This window comes from Simochromis diagramma, unplaced genomic scaffold (genome assembly GCF_900408965.1).
Source record: "Simochromis diagramma unplaced genomic scaffold, fSimDia1.1 OVJJ01000344.1, whole genome shotgun sequence".
Classification (NCBI taxonomy): Eukaryota; Metazoa; Chordata; class Actinopteri; order Cichliformes; family Cichlidae; genus Simochromis; species Simochromis diagramma.
In genome coordinates, this window is record NW_024387375.1 from 3,090,056 (window position 1) to 3,106,076 (window position 16,021).

At 38.0% G+C, this 16,021-nt stretch overlaps 1 long non-coding RNA gene and 2 pseudogenes across 1 annotated transcript; 1 reads left to right on the forward strand and 2 right to left on the reverse strand.

The window, feature by feature from the left end:
• Positions 1-170: 170 nt before the first annotated feature.
• LOC120719419 lies at positions 171-3,660 on the reverse strand. Its single transcript, XR_005692683.1, has 3 exons — positions 3,388-3,660; positions 3,137-3,199; positions 171-1,752 (listed from the first exon to the last, which is right to left on the reverse strand). It is a non-coding gene; the product is annotated as an uncharacterized LOC120719419 (long non-coding RNA).
• A 1,791-nt stretch (positions 3,661-5,451) lies between these two features.
• Positions 5,452-9,202, reverse strand: LOC120719927 (annotated as a pseudogene).
• A 2,204-nt stretch (positions 9,203-11,406) lies between these two features.
• On the forward strand, positions 11,407-14,757 carry LOC120719416 (annotated as a pseudogene).
• Positions 14,758-16,021: the final 1,264 nt, after the last annotated feature.

Below are 16,021 nucleotides of genomic sequence, written 5' to 3' on the forward strand. Positions count from 1 at the left end.
GTAACTTTGCTTCATACAAGATAGTTGAAATAAATTCTGACTGCATTTAATGTTGAAATGTAATAATTTTCAAAGCTTAAATAGATTTATAAAAATGCCAACTCTGTATTTTCAACAACAAATCAATAAAGTCACTGGTGTAATACAATTAATAATTTTATTAAGTTTTTTTTTTTTAAAACAAGGACATTTCAAAACAGTTTATGCACAGAGTATACTAAACATGCTTTGTAGAACAAGCCAGGATTACTTAGACATCTAACAGCAACATTTATTAAGACTATTGCAACTTTACAATGATTAGCACAATACTGTAGATAATCTTGTGAATTGATTTAAAGACTGACCATAATGATAATTTTCACTGTTATACTGTATTACACTGTTACAGTGTGAATTTGATGGCTTTACTGCAATCTGAATAACTGGTTTTACCCATAAACTAAAAGTGGTTGTACCCTTCTGAATAGCCTATGAGTCACTGTCAGTCATTAACTCTGAGTCCTTATGTGGCAGGAGGTATCACTGCTAGAGGGGAGGGGCTTCTGCAGTAGTACAAAAAACACATTTGCTGTACAGCATTTAAGAATACTAAGTGTCATCACTCTTTAGAACATCACTGGTATCCTGTGGTTGAGGTCACACATTTACAAGTTTGTTAAAAATATACTGCTGTGTTCGTTGAAACAATGTTTTACCATTATTGTTGTCTTCTTCAAAAGGGTGAATGCTTGTATATAGCTCTTGTAAACTGCTGTCATTTAATGGGACAAACCTACTTTGAGAGTTTAACAAGGAGAGTATGGAGACCTCTGCTGTAGAAAGTTCTGGGTTGTGACGATGAAACACATGAGTTCCGCAGGCAAAAAGCTGGATGGGAGTTCTATTACCTTCAGTGGAAATAGAGTGATTGTTATATCCAGCTTTGAATTCCTTCAAAGTGTGGTTGATTCGTGGTAGAAACACATAATGAAGGCAAAATAGGTCTGTTGCATTTTCTAAGTCTAGGATACCAAGTGATTCCAATTCATAAAATATAGGTGCATAAATGCGGCTACAGTTGTTGTTTAAGTCACGGTTGAAACGCTCAATCCTCTGGTTGTGCACAGAACTTCCCATTAAGACAGAGCTTTCACCCCTGCTTGCTCGCATGTCCTCCCAAATCTGAGCGTTCTCTCCTCCGTGATCAGTCCTGATATGCAGGGGTCTGCCAAATTGTCCAACAGCTGCAGTAAAGAGGGCTTTCACAGTCTCAGCTCGATTATTGCTGGAGCACTGAAGAAACATCAACATCCTGCTGTATCCATCTATTGCACCATGAACAACAAACTTCCAACGAATCAGCTTGTGATTTCCATCTATGTGCCATATGAAATTTGGATGAGGCACAGAATATACTCGCTGAGCAACTGCAGTTCTTCTCCTGGATAGAACACCAGCCGAGTCCACCCTCCGCAGTGACTCTCTTACACGCCATCTTTGAACCACTATGTTTTTGGAACGCAGATGACCAATCAGCATCACTTCTCCAACATTTGGATGTTCAGTTTTTATCTGGGACACTATCTGATCTAACTCATGGTCACTGATTACATTGAATTTTGACTCTGAGATATTATAGTCTTGCAGTAACTTATACAGAGTGGGCCTGGAGATGGAAAGGATAGATGCAGCTTCAGTAAAAGATGTTTTCAGGGAAAGAACATTTTCCAATTCCTCTTTGGAAATCTGAAGCCTTCCTTGGTAACCATCCTAGAACACGGCACAGATAATCTCAATGAGCACAATTCTATAACAAAAGATGGGTAATTTGAGGCAATTGTACTGTGACAGATTAGCTAGAGAGTAGGGCTGCCACGATTTGTCGACTAGTCACAATTACGTCGACTATCAAAATCGTCGACGACTGATTTAATAGTCGACGTGTCGTTTGAAGCTTTGTAAGATCGCAAAAGACGCAGGAATAAGTAGTAGGATTTAAGAGTGTAATAACGGACTGAAACAGAAGATGGCAGCACTGCATGTACAAGGATGCCAGCTGCCGTTAAACCCCGAAGAAGAAGAAGAAGCAGCTGTGTCCCAGAATTCATAGCGCGGCCCAGCTTAGTTTCCAACAATGGCGGTAGCTAGTTAGTTTTAATATTACTCTTATTATTCTTTCTGGGTCACAAAATAAACGTTTAACATATTTTCAGGCGAGAATGTAGCTGTGTAAACCTCAAATATCGGCTCAGTTTATCAGGACACCACATATTTTCAAAAGCGCTCCGACGTTTTCGGAGACGTCTGTTACCCACTAGCTCGATAGCTAGCCGGGGGCTAGGTCACTAGCGCCGTGAGAACACCGGACTCCCGGCAAATTGTTTTCAAACCCACCGCCGTCTTTCGCGACTCAGGTTAAATATATATGAGTCACTTAGATAAATTAAAAATGTTGTTGTTTGGCTTTTTTTTTTTTTTTTTTAGTATTTTATTTGTTCCTGAGTAAATCGGTTTGGCTGAGATTAAAGTTATAGTTTTTACACAGCTGAATAAACGTCAAGCAGACAGCTGATTATCAGAAGTGTGAGATGCTGGAGAATATACTCCGGTGTCCTGTTATATTTTAGATAGCAAGGAGTTTATTAAACTTTACCAAAACAATCTGCAAATTTCATTAAAATTGAATAAACTATCATCTTGTCTTTATTTTTAGTTAGCACCTTAAAAGCTTAAAGCTGTAAGCTAATGATAGTTATATAAGAGCAGATGCTGCTGGTGCAATAAGCTGTAGTTTTACGTCCAGTGGATGATGATCTGATTAGTCGACTAATCGCATAAATAATCGGTGACTAGTCGACTATCAAAATAATCGTTTGTGGCAGCCCTACTAGAGAGTAATATTTTATCAATAGTTTTAAAATATTAAAGTGAGCAATCAAAAGACACTTCACAGCAAAAACAGTAATAAAATATGACATATAACTTGTGAATGTTGTTGGTGGTGATGTGACACTGCTAGTGATAAACCCCTAAGAAGATGAAATGTATGTAGAATCAGAATCATTACTTTGACAGGATTTAATTTAAGGTGACATATTGCACCAAAGAAAAAACAAAAACCAGTCAGCTAAATGATATGTGTAAGAAGGCCTACCGAGCGGTATGGTATCCCAGTGGAGACGGCAGGTCTACTTGGTACAGGTGCATTGCTGGATTCCTAAGGAAACATTTACATCAAGAACGACTGTTACCTACCTACCAAATAAATAAATAGAGTTGTATGATGTTCGATCTCTGTCTGCTGCCTACCAAATGAAATAATTGAGGACTAGCTAAGTAATTTAGCTTTGCTAGTTTTGCTAACACTGCTATCAACCCGTCCAAAAGGCTATATAATAAACTTACCAAGTGCTGCGGCGTTTGTGAGGTCGAGGGTGCACTACCGCTGAATCGTTAGATGGCCGACAACGGCTCTTTCAATGTTTTCAGCTAAATCGCTGGACATGCTGGTAGGGAATAAGTGAAGCAGCTCATGGCAGTCAAAAGTGACCGTGAGAGGAGCGCAAACACAGAACCTGACCACGACCGGCACACTTTAGCGCGGGAGGTTTTCTTGAAGCTTTTATTTTGGTATTTCCGTTGACCCGTACAATAAATTTGCATATTAGCTAAATATTTAGTTTCCAGTAACATTTAGATTTAACATTTAACATTTAGAGTTATATATAATATTTAGATTTAACATTTGGATTTATATATAACATTTAGATTTAACATTTAACATTTAGATTTATATATAATATTTACACTTAACATTTACATTTAAATATAATATTTACATTTAAATATAATATTTAGATTTAACGTTTAAAATTCTGTTTTAAATATAAAAAGTTACAACTATTTTACTAAATGTTGTAAAAAATGACTCGAAAAAACATGTTTTTGTAAGTTTTAGAACTAAATGTGGAAAAATGTTGCCGTTAATTTCGGCATGTTTCAGTTTACAAACGGCGCCCCATAGAGCAGGGGTGTCGAAGTCCAGTCCTCGAGGGCCGGTGTCCTGCAGGTTTTAGATAATTCCCTGGGTCAACACACCTGAATCAAATGATTAGTTCATTACCAGGCTTCTGGAGAACTTCAAGACACGTTGAGGAGGTAATTTAGCCTTTAAATCAGCTGTGTTGGATGAAGGGCACAACTAAAACCTGCAGGACACCGGCCCTCGAGGCCTGGACTTCAACACCTGTGGTCTAGACTCTAGAGCAGGGGTGTCAAACTCAAATACACAGTGGGCCAAAATTCAAAACTGGAACAAGGTCGCGGGCTAACATTAATATTTATTGAAAAAAAAAAAATCTTCCTCCAGATTTAAGAATGAATCTCTTCTTATGGACTCAAACAAGTTTTGCTGAAAAACTGAATATGGAACAAGCAAAGCTTAATACTAAACAATATATATATTTGCTGTATAATACCAGTAGGCCAGCTCTAATAATAATTTGGTATGGCTTCGCGGGCCAAATGTAATTAGGCTGCGGGCCAGAGTTTGACACCTATGCTCTAGAGTCATCAGCTCATATGTGTCCAGCCTTCTGTTTCTGTGTTGGACTAAATTAAAAATCTATTAACAGTGAACTTTTACACAGAATCTGATTTATAGCATTACAATAGATTATTGTAAAGCTGGTTTTTCAGGTTTATTTAGTGTTAGTCAGATAAACTGTTCAACTTTTGCCCAGCCGCTCCCTCTGTTCTTTTTTGCTAGGTAACAGTGAACATATATATAAATATAAATATAGACTAAAAAATATAAAATGCAACAGCCGAGATCGAAATACACTAAGTGATAAATGCAGGCCTGGTCTATCAAAATGTTCTTTTTTTTTAAAATCAGGTTCGTACAGCTGTTGTTGGGCTAGAACATCTTAGTTGCAATGTAGAAATTAAGTTACCTTTTAGCTATTAGCTTGTTATTATCAAATTGCTTTAACCATGAGCCATTTATTTTTCCCTGAGTCTCTTCCTCTCTCTACCTTATTCGTTAACTACACCTTCCTCTGTTTCTTCCTCACTCTCTTGTTGGGACTGCTGGTCCTCTTGCGCTCTCCATGGCTAATGCTGTGCCTCTATTCTGAGAGGCACATAAATAATTTTTTGCAAATGTTGCATTTTAAGGAGACAATTATTTTGAGCAAACAAAATTCATTTCAGTGTTTGCTATTATACATATACACACACAATAACTGCCATTCTCGCTCAGTTGTTGGCATTTGCTCTTGCTCAGATCTCTGCTCTGTGTGCTCTCAGTATGTCGCTTCTGCTTTCAACATCTCTGTTCCCTGCACACTCAACTTCTGCTCTTCTTCTGTGGTGGGCCATCAGTGTCTAATTGCTAAATAGATTAATTGAATTATGTAAATCAATAAATCATATTCAATTCCTTTTAATGATCACTCCTTATTTAACTGTTTTTATACATCTTAGAGCACAAATAGGAAACTCAGAATGAGGCCAGTCATTTCATGGACAATTTTTATTTGAAAATCACTCCCATTCACTTTTTAGACTCTTTAACTCTTTACACATGTCACATCAGAATTTTGAAAACAGACCTGATTTGCTTGACACAGTAATATATAAAGACAGCTATATTTTTGTTCAGTCAGCACAAACTTCTACAGGCCATAGTCATAGTCTGGTTTTCCATCAACGAAGGGCTTGAAGAAGGCCTTGTGGGCATCTACGCTGTGTATTGTGGCTTTGACAGCTGGATCTTCCAGCATGCGCTCTGTCCACATCTTCATCTCAGGTGTGCCATCCAGACAGCTAGGAGACAAAAGTAAATTACAGCATGTGAACCCACATTTGTTTGCAAAACATCCAGCAGACAGGAAATAAATATAAGATATTCAGTAGATGCTACAAAGGAAGAAAAGCTCAAATTAGATATTAAATTGTTACTTTAGTTGTGTTACAGTTTTGCAGATTGGGCACTGTTATTTCTTCATTTGAAAGGAAGAAAAATAAGTCCACATGGAAGAGGTAAACCTTTATGGAACAACAAGATCTGGAAAACCTACTGTTGCAGCTCAAAGACCTCCAGTCTCTCAAACCACGGCCACATCATGTAGTCAATCATTGTTATGGAATCACCACCAAAAAACTTGATCTTCTTGTTAACGAGGTCCTAGAAATTGAATATTACTTTCATTAGAGTTGCATTTAATACTCTAAAATAACCAGGTATAGATAATCTTAATAATCCTTTGATTAGTGATTATGATTGGCAAGCAAAGTTGCAAGCACACTCATTCACACACAGTCTTTCAAATTATATGTTTATGTGTAAAGAAACTAGAAGCCTCAATTGTGCCACCTACCTCGTTCAATTTGGAAAGCTTTTCTTTCAGTTCAGCTTCCAGTCCTGAGACATCCTGACCATTCTTTCTCCCTGATGAGATCCTGTAAAAATATCCTATCATCTAAAACACTGACATTAAACTGATTATTTGGTGATTAAAAAAATATATATAAAGATTTATGTGCAAGTTTCCATGTGACCTACTTTGGAAAAATACTCCAGCATCATTCTTTGCTTTAGCAAAAGGAGAAGAAGGAAGCAGCTGCTTTTCAGGGTAACCTTCATCCAACTATTCGCAGGTGATCGGTTACTCATATATCAACTCACCAGCAGGTGTCTCTAGTGTCGGGACAATCCCAAATGGATTCTTTTTAAGGTACCACTCAGGCTTGTCTGCCAGATGGACATTTATGATTTCATGCCTGAAACACAAAAACAGGTTGCACATACGTGTTTAAGTAAAGGTTAAGATTGTCATGACTTTCCATTCGTAAAGTAAAGCAGAATAAAAAGTAGCCTTACTTGATTCCTTTGGCTTTCAGCACTAATCTGGCCCTCTGGGCAAAAAGGCAGAACCTCATGCTGTAAACTTTGATGCACCCTTTAGGGACTGGGCCAGGTGCAGCACTACCTGAGGGAAACAAAAAACCTTCATCCATAAGAAAAAGCAGCTTGGAGAAGAAGTTAACTTGTGTTTTCAGGCCAGTAATGCAACATTTTAAAATGCTGAATTGATTTAATGTATCCATTGTGCTTCCCATGGAATATAGGAATCATTAGGAAAGCACAAAATTCACACAATGTACAATAAATTAAAGGAATTTTATAGTTGTCAGTTTGGAACATGTTGCTTCCACAAGGGCAAAGTGAATTTTATATTTGTTATTAGCAGGTGGGCCCCATGTTTATAGATAAATGTAATGTAAGGATTTTAAATCGTTACAATACATTCCTATTTTAATTTTACACAACATCCCAAGATTTTTGGAAACGAACTGTGTATAAAAATGTGAAAAGAGCACCTTCATTAACATTACAAATACCTCCATGGTAATATTTATATACTGTAGACTTTAAATGGATGTTGTATATTTACATATTTGTACCCTTTCTTTAGCAGGAAGAAGTAATTTTCTGACATCTGTGTGTTTTTAGAGAAGCCACGGTGTGTCACTATTTGTTCTGTCGTTTTCAGTCGCATGCTTTTAATCATCACGAATAATATCAATATTGACCTAATTAAAATGCATGGCTTTGTAAAACTGCAACTACACCCTCACCACAAGCTAGGTAAGGGAACACGACAGAACTCAGGGAGCAGAACGGTTCAGGGAACGGAACAGCGCTTACTGCACTTCAGAGGCTTCACTTAACGCAGTAATATCTTAAAGTCTTACCTTTAGCGAGATGCTTTTCAGCAGACGCGTTGGCACCTGAAGTAATGAATGAGACAAAAAGAAGATGGGCTGTGAAGACTGAGCTCAGATTTTCACGAGTGAATAGTGTGGCTGAAGTTCTGAATTTATACACCGCGATGTGCGTGTATGAGAAGTGTGTGTTGTTCTTAGAAAGAGGACTCTTTTTCCCAGAAAGCTAAACAAGCCATACGTGTTTTCTCTGTTTCTGGTTGTGTAGGTTATTATCATGAACTTTAACATTTGAAATCCTACATTAGACCTGTAGAGAAATGAGGTGTGTCAGTCTGAAAATTGACCTTGATGTGTATTTTCTGGAACATTAATGCAAAAATGTTCCCAGTGTGTACTTAGAAATGATGCTCCAGACCAGAAAACTGGTAAAAACCTCAGATTTTATAGAGGTGCTCATACTTGCTGATGATCAATATATTTAATAGCAGCACCTAGCTGCTACTTATATCTTAATTCCTGTGGAGGCAGTGTACAACAGTGTACATTCTTTTTTGTGATGCACGTGTGGGAATCACGTGTTGGATGAATTCTCTGAACTTCGGGCTGAAGTGTGTTTGTGTAGGCTAAAATAACAATCTTAGAAATAATTCCTTGACTAATCTATTACAAAACACATATTGCATACATGACCCTGCTTTCTACAAAGTATTTATTACCTTATTTCTTATGAATTTGCAGTAAAGAGAAACCACATTGTCCACTGTGACAGGCTGTGCTCTTCTGATTCAGTCATATAAAGATCATTATTGTAATAGACAATACTCATGTCAACAGTGACCCAGCTGGTCTACATTTACACCATCAGGACAGATTATGTAATGCTCATAATGACTTTGCAAATACATCACTCCCTTACTTGACATGCAGACGGGAGGAGCCAGGGATCGAACCACTAACCTTCAGATCAGCAGGTGACCTGCTCCGATCCCTGGCTCCTCCTGTCTACATGTCAAGTATCCTTGGGCAAGATACTAAGTCCCCAAATTGCTCTCCGATGCTTCCATCAGAGTATGAATGTGTCTGAATGTATTTAGGAAGCACTAAGAGTAGAAGAAAGTGCTTGGTTGAATGGGTGTGATTGGGTGAATGTGGCATGTTGTATAGAGCGTTTTGAGTACTCTGGGAGAGTAGAAAAGCACTATATAAGAATCAGTCCACTTACCATTTAACAAAGATGACTGGTGGCGCGGGACACAGCGGCCACTCTGGACCAAATAGTGCTGTCTTGGTGGTTCATTTCCATTGCACTGTCTTGTGTCTCTATCGTCCTGTTCTGTATAGTCATGCACTGTCTTGCCTTTTCTATTTTTCAATTTTGCACATTCCACTTTACGCAGTCCTGTGTTTGTCTGTTATGTGTCATCTGTAGCACCAGGGTCTTGGAGGAATGCTGTCTCATTCCACTCTGTACTTTACCACTGTACATGGTTCAAATGACAATGAAAGCCACCTGAACTTGAACATCAACATCAACATGACTAACCATGACATTGCAACAATGCTGCCCCTTTTGTTTCCTTCTGACATTCCTCCCTTTATTTGCTTGAGTCAACACACCTTAATTTGATTCAGGTGTGTTGACCCTGGGTATTATCTAAAACCTGCAGGCCACCGGCCCTCGAGGCCTGGACTTCGACACCACTGAACTAAAAGTGGAATATTACTGCCTGCATCTGCTGTATGACCGAGGCAGCAAACAGTCTTCCTTTGTTTTAGCTTTCACACATGGATCAAAAATGTTAGTGGAAAAGTACACGACACACAATGATTGTGCTTACTATTATTGCATTTTATTGACAGTGTTGAACTCAAGGAACAAGGTCTGTTCCAGTCCAGCTCTCTTCGTCTCCACTCGACTGCTTTCACTATATAGAGAAAAGGAAAGAGACACCGTGATCAGTCAATCGCCACCACCTGTAACTCACCTGCCTCCTGGTACCGCCCCCTTGAGCTCACTGCACCACTCCTCCCCTGCAGCTGAGCTAGGGACCACACCTCCACCACAGCTAGCAAAAGAGATGTGCATAAAGCGCATTCAAATTCCTCCCCGAGTGGTTCATAACCCCACAAACAGCTCTCCACACCATTGCTGGGTGTGTCAGCATAGATGCCCCCTCATTAGGTTTACTGGCTAATGCACAACAGGTGTGCTAGTCACCTCACCTGACACTGCTGCAGCTGAACCCAAAACCACACCCCACTATGACAAGGAGAAAAGTACTGACACGTATACAAGACTGAAGGAGGAAAAATGGAAGCAAGGAAACAGAGACATGGAATCAGTGGGGAATACTGGAGTAACAATACGAATAGGAGCCAGTCATCTAAGAAATAACAAATCAAAGCTAAAAAAAAAAAACCATCACAACGACCCTGGACCATGACATTTTGTCAGCATGGTTGGGTTTGTGTTGACGTTATAGAGGCAGCTCTCCCCCTGCATGGATGCATGCAATTAATCTTGTTTTTGTGTTTATGGAAACAGTTTAAGGCAATTTTTAATTTAAGATATTGAATACTGCCATTAGATGGTAAATGTGTATTTATTACATTTTAATAAACATAGTAAATGTGTAATATTGATTTAACATAGATAGTATTGATGCTAACAATGAATGAACTGGTCTAAACATCAGGAGAGATTATGTAACACATATTCATAATGAATTGGCAAATATGTTGCTCCCTTTCCTTACATTGCCTAATACACAAACATGACTTATCGTCACAGCAAGCTGACATAGTTCAGATGGATATATAAATGCTTCCCGGCACAGGACAGTTAAAGATCCGTCACTCTCTCTCTCTCTTCATATTTGTGGTTCTTTCGTGTGTGTTGCAAGTTGCTGGACTGTGATGGAGCGCTGGCAGGGAAGAGTGGCGCTGGTGACCGGCGCCTCGGTTGGGATTGGGGCGGCAATAGCGGTAGAGCTGGTCCGGCTCGGAATGAAAGTGGTGGGCTTTCAGTTCAAAACAGGTTTGTTTTGAAATGAAAACTCCTTTTCAGCAAAGAGCAACAACTGCATTTTTTTAAAAGTGTTTTTTTGTGTGTGTGTTTTTTCATTTGTTTTGTTTGTTGTTGGGGCATATGCATACTCATAGTTTGATGATTATGTTGATACAGCAAAAATGATGAGAGGCTGGACAGTAGCCGATTTTATGGCAGTTAAATAAACCTGCAGAACGAGCTTTGCAACACATAATCCACTGTAAGACTGAAATGAACTATAAGTCTTTGTAAAGTTTTTTTTTCTTTTACTGCCGTTATACAGTATTATAATATTGCATGCTGACTGTTTGGTAAATCAGATTCAATGTAAAAGTTCACTGCTAATAGATTTTCAGTTAAGTCCAGCACAGAAACAGAAAGCTGGGCAAAAATTAACTGACAACACATGAAGGATTTAGAGTTTAACGGCTTGAAGAATATTTGTATATTATGCAAGTCCTGGTTTCAACTGTCTTTGTTTGTTCTCTCGATATAGCCAAACAAAATGAATCTGTATGATAATGAATATAATGCATGTATTTATAGATATAGCACTTTTCAAAACCCTTCTTTGAGGATCAACAAGGTGAGAAACATTGGTAACTAAACTGCGGAATAAACTGTGGGGAAAATTACAGAGGTTTTTTTAAAATAACAATTTGAAATGAACTGTAAAGTAAAGGACTTAAAAGCAGGACTCAGCCCAGGTTGAATGATAGAAAACACAAACAATATGACAAAGACTACAAGAAGAAGGACTGGACTATTTGTACACATCCAGCAGCTTAACTGTTTACAGTCTAAAGTTTTCCACATATGAAATGAGTGATCTCCCTTGTGAGGGTCTCGGTTATAATATACTGTCAGAATGTTTTCATGTTAAAATAGTTTTTGTTTTTTAAGGTACTGTACAGCAGGCTTGGTGAACCAGTGAGGGCAGGATGTGTTCAGACATGGGATTTCCAGTTTTGGACAAATTACTGAAATGAGTTGTGAAATACAAGCTCAAAACTTAAAGCAAATCTTAAACATATTTACAGTAACCATTTGAAGGGCAGTCTTATACAACACTAATGTTATTTTGAAGCTGAACCTCTGTCATCGTTTCCTTTTTGGTTTCAGAAACTGGCAACAGAGTGTCGGAGCGCCGGCCACCCTGGTGTTTTGGTCCCATTCAAGTGTGACTTGAGCAAAGAGGAGGAGATTCTGGCCATGTTTGCAGCGATCAAGGAACAGCACAAAGGCGTGGACGTCTGCATCAACAACGCTGGCTTGGCTCACCCAGAGCCGCTGCTAAATGGCAAAACCAACAGCTGGAAGAACATGATGAATGTAAGAGCTCAGAAATGTTTTAGAAAATCTGCAGCTGTGTGAAAGTTGAGTAATGGCTTCCCCAGCAGAACACTGAAGTGAACTTCAATGATCACTCTAACGTTGACTCATCCGTAGTTTGTAGAATAAGCTAAGACAGAACTTTTATCACCGTAGTAGGTAAATTACTACAACAGAAAACAATCGGAAAACAATCCAGCTCATAATATCACAAAACTAAATAGCTGAGAAAGGTAAAAAAATAAATAAATAAATAAATAAAAAATACACAAAAGTGGGTAAAAAAAATTATATTGAAAAAATACAAGAAATTTGTTGATTCAAAATATTGTCGTTACTATTTTCTGCAGTTTTTGCAGTTATTTAATCTAAACAAACTATGCAAAATTTTGCTTTTTTATATTTTGAATATTTAAATTTTGATGTTTAATGTCACTGTCATGGAGAAAATTTTCAGCTGCAGCAGACTTATATATGACAGACAGGAAAAAAAATATTTCAATGTAAATAAACCAGTGTGACCAGTTTTCCAACAAGTCATCCATTAATCACACTGTAAATCACATTTTGTGTAAAAGTTCACTGTAAATAGGTGGGGTACATTATGCTCAGTTTAATCCATCCCAAAAACAGGAAGTATTCTTCAACCGAACTCATGAATCATCTGAATTACAAAATTGTTACACAATTTGACAAAACTCAGAGTTCAAAAGGTACACAAGTGGCCAAAAACTACTTAATGCTTCTTATGCACAAGAAACAACAAGTCATTTGGAAAGTGTTGATTTTCCTGGTTGTTTATTTCACTGCTTGGTTTCTTACAGGTGAACGTTCTTGCACTGAGCATCTGCACACGGGAAGCTTATCAGTCAATGAAAGAGAGAAACGTGGACGATGGGCACATCATAAATCTCAACAGGTGCAGTTTTATTTGTTGATGAATAATGATGGGGATTTGTGAAGTCTGTTGACTTAATCATCAGAAAAATATCTTGACCATTACCATCATGATTGTCCAGGACTCTTTAAACCCTTTTCACATCAAATATTTGGTTAACAGGAAAAGCACAGATGGTGGTATTAACAATACTGCTAGCTCTTTGACATGGAGATTATTATCAAGGCAAGACACTGTTAGGCCTTTTACACATATTTTCCACTGTTATTGTTCTTTTTTATCTTATTCATATCCCCTGGTCTGACCTGATGTAGACTTGTGAGAGTTTCCTAACACAGGCTAGATTTTTTTAAACCTTAAAGCAGCACCCAGTGAAAGTACAAGGGGTCTAGTACCACATCTTACTGTACAAAATGGATTATGCTGAAAGGTAATTTATGGACTTTTTAGTCCAGTTACACCAAATTACATGTTGGCTACAGCATAAGCTTCTTTTACCCAACATGCACAACACCAAATCCTGGATCAGACAATAGAATAAAGCCACCATTGTGTATTTACCTATTTATTTTATTTGTTATACTGTTAAAAAGGTCTGTAGCTCTCTGTTATTAAAACATTTAGGAAGCAAAAAGAGTCAAACCCCATGTCAGGAGTTCACTAGTATAATAATTAGTTTAATTAACTGTTAATTTGAAAAAAGTGCCAGACAGTAGTGAAAAATGTCTATCACAATATCCTAAAACCTAAAGTGTCATTTTCATTTTATTTAATTGACCAACCAGCAATTCAGAACCTAAATATGATTGGGGATTTTTCTCATATGAAGATCTGAGATCAGATCACTGTATCAGTCTTGGTAAATGCTGATTTGGTAACAGCTTGTAAACCTTCTGTTGCAGCGTGTGTGGACATCACGTCTTACCTGTTGCTGATCTGCATTTCTACACCGCCACCAAGTATGCTGTGACTGCTCTGACTTAGGGCCTGAGACAGGAGCTGCGTGCAGATAAGACCCATATCCGAGCCACGGTGAGTATTTAAAAGACACTAATTGACTCCAAATGTGTCTTTAATACCAAGATCGGCTGCTTTGAGACACATACACATTGTTTACTGAAATTTCCATTTTTGTTTTTTCTCAGTGCATTTCTCCTGGTTTAGTGGACACAGAATTTGCAGCACGGCTCCACAGTGAAAATCCCGAGAAAAAAGATGGGATATATGCTGCGTATAAGGTAAAACCATTAATCCTACCGTTTGTGTACTGTTGATTTGATTACTCAGATAAAAATAATTTAAGCATTTTTTCACTTCTTTGACAGTCTTTGGAAGCAAAAGATATCGTCAGTGCTATCGCATATGTGCTCAGTGCTCCTCCTCATGTTCAGGTTTGTAATTTTCACTTTTACAACCGTTTTTTGACTCATTGGATTTTGCTCTGCAACATTCTTAATATCACAAGTTTACTTATAATAATAAAGCATTATTTAACTTTTCTTTCAGATTGGAGACATTCACATTGAAGCTGTGTAGCACAAGTCACTGAAGTTGTTCCCTCGGCAACTGCAATATTTTTGTGGCCTTCCTGTTTTCAAAATGGCCTCTGAGGATGTTACTATCACTGTGTGTTTCTTCAGCCTCTTTGACAAGTTCCATCATGTGCTCTCTCATATAATCTTATGTCTTAACTACATTTATCAGGGCTGAAACATTTGTACTGAAAAGTTTGAATGTATGAAATAAAATGATTTTCAGGGGACATTTATTGCGCTCCAGTATTTATTATTAATATATAGAGGATATTTCATTTAAAAAACAGTTTATGATGGAAAGAATTCAACCAGTATAAAGTATAAAACAATAAAAAATTCTGAAATATACATTTAACTATCCGACATAAATCCCTTGGGTTTATTTCAGGACAGGCAGCATAAAAATCTACTAAATTAAATATCCCAAATTTTATTCTATTGCCTTTATTCTGAAAATACTAAAATAACAATAATATAGAATATATATATTCTATATTATCCATCCATCCATTTTCTTTCGCTTATCCGGGGTCAGTTCGCGGGGGCAGCAGCCCAAGCACAGAAGCCCAGACCTCTCTCTCCCCAGCCACCTCCTCCAGCTTATCCGCGGGAACGCCAAGACATTCCCAGGCCAGCCGAGAGATCACCTGATGAAGCCAACAGAACCACATCATCTGCCAAACGCAGAGATGACATCCTGAGACCACCGAAGTGAAAGCCTTCCGCCACTTGGCTATGCCTAGAAATTCTGTCCATAAAAAAATAAGGACAGAATGGCCTGTAACAATGGGCCAGACACTCCATACTCCCGGAGCACCCCCCACAGGACCCCACCAGGGACACGGTCAAATGCCTTCTCCAAGTCCACAAAACAGATGCAGACTGGTTGGGCAAACTCCCATGCGCCCGATGGACTTTTTGTGTGGATGCTTTAAGCATCCACACTATTGAGTTCCTCTTGGGACTTCCGTACACTTTTTGGCACTTAAATACTTCCACAATTTTCAGCCGATTTTCACCGTTCAAATTTTAAACTATTCTGCTATTTCTGCTAATGATGGCTATGTCTTTTGGTATTTTTCACTATTATACTTTTTAAAATATTAAGCTTAATTTGTCCCATTGAAATGAATGGGAAACTTCTGCAATTCTGCTAAAATTTGCTTGTTTTTGAAACTTAACTACTTCCTCATATTTTCATGTAGAACAACCATTCAAACTTTAAAATGTTCTCAAATTATTGGGCTATTCAGGTATGATTCAGCTTTTTCAACTCTTTTACCGTTTTACTTTTATGCCTCTTAAAGTTTTCAGTTGCAAAATTGTGATTTTTCACAAAATACATGCGTTGTTATGGTTGCTATGCACTTGGCTTCCAGTGTGCCACTGAAGGTTTTGCAGTCTTCTCTTCATGTCCGAACAACTTCTTGCTACTTGCTCAATTTTCACTCAACTTCCACAAAGTATACATCAAAACGTAGGTATTTTTGC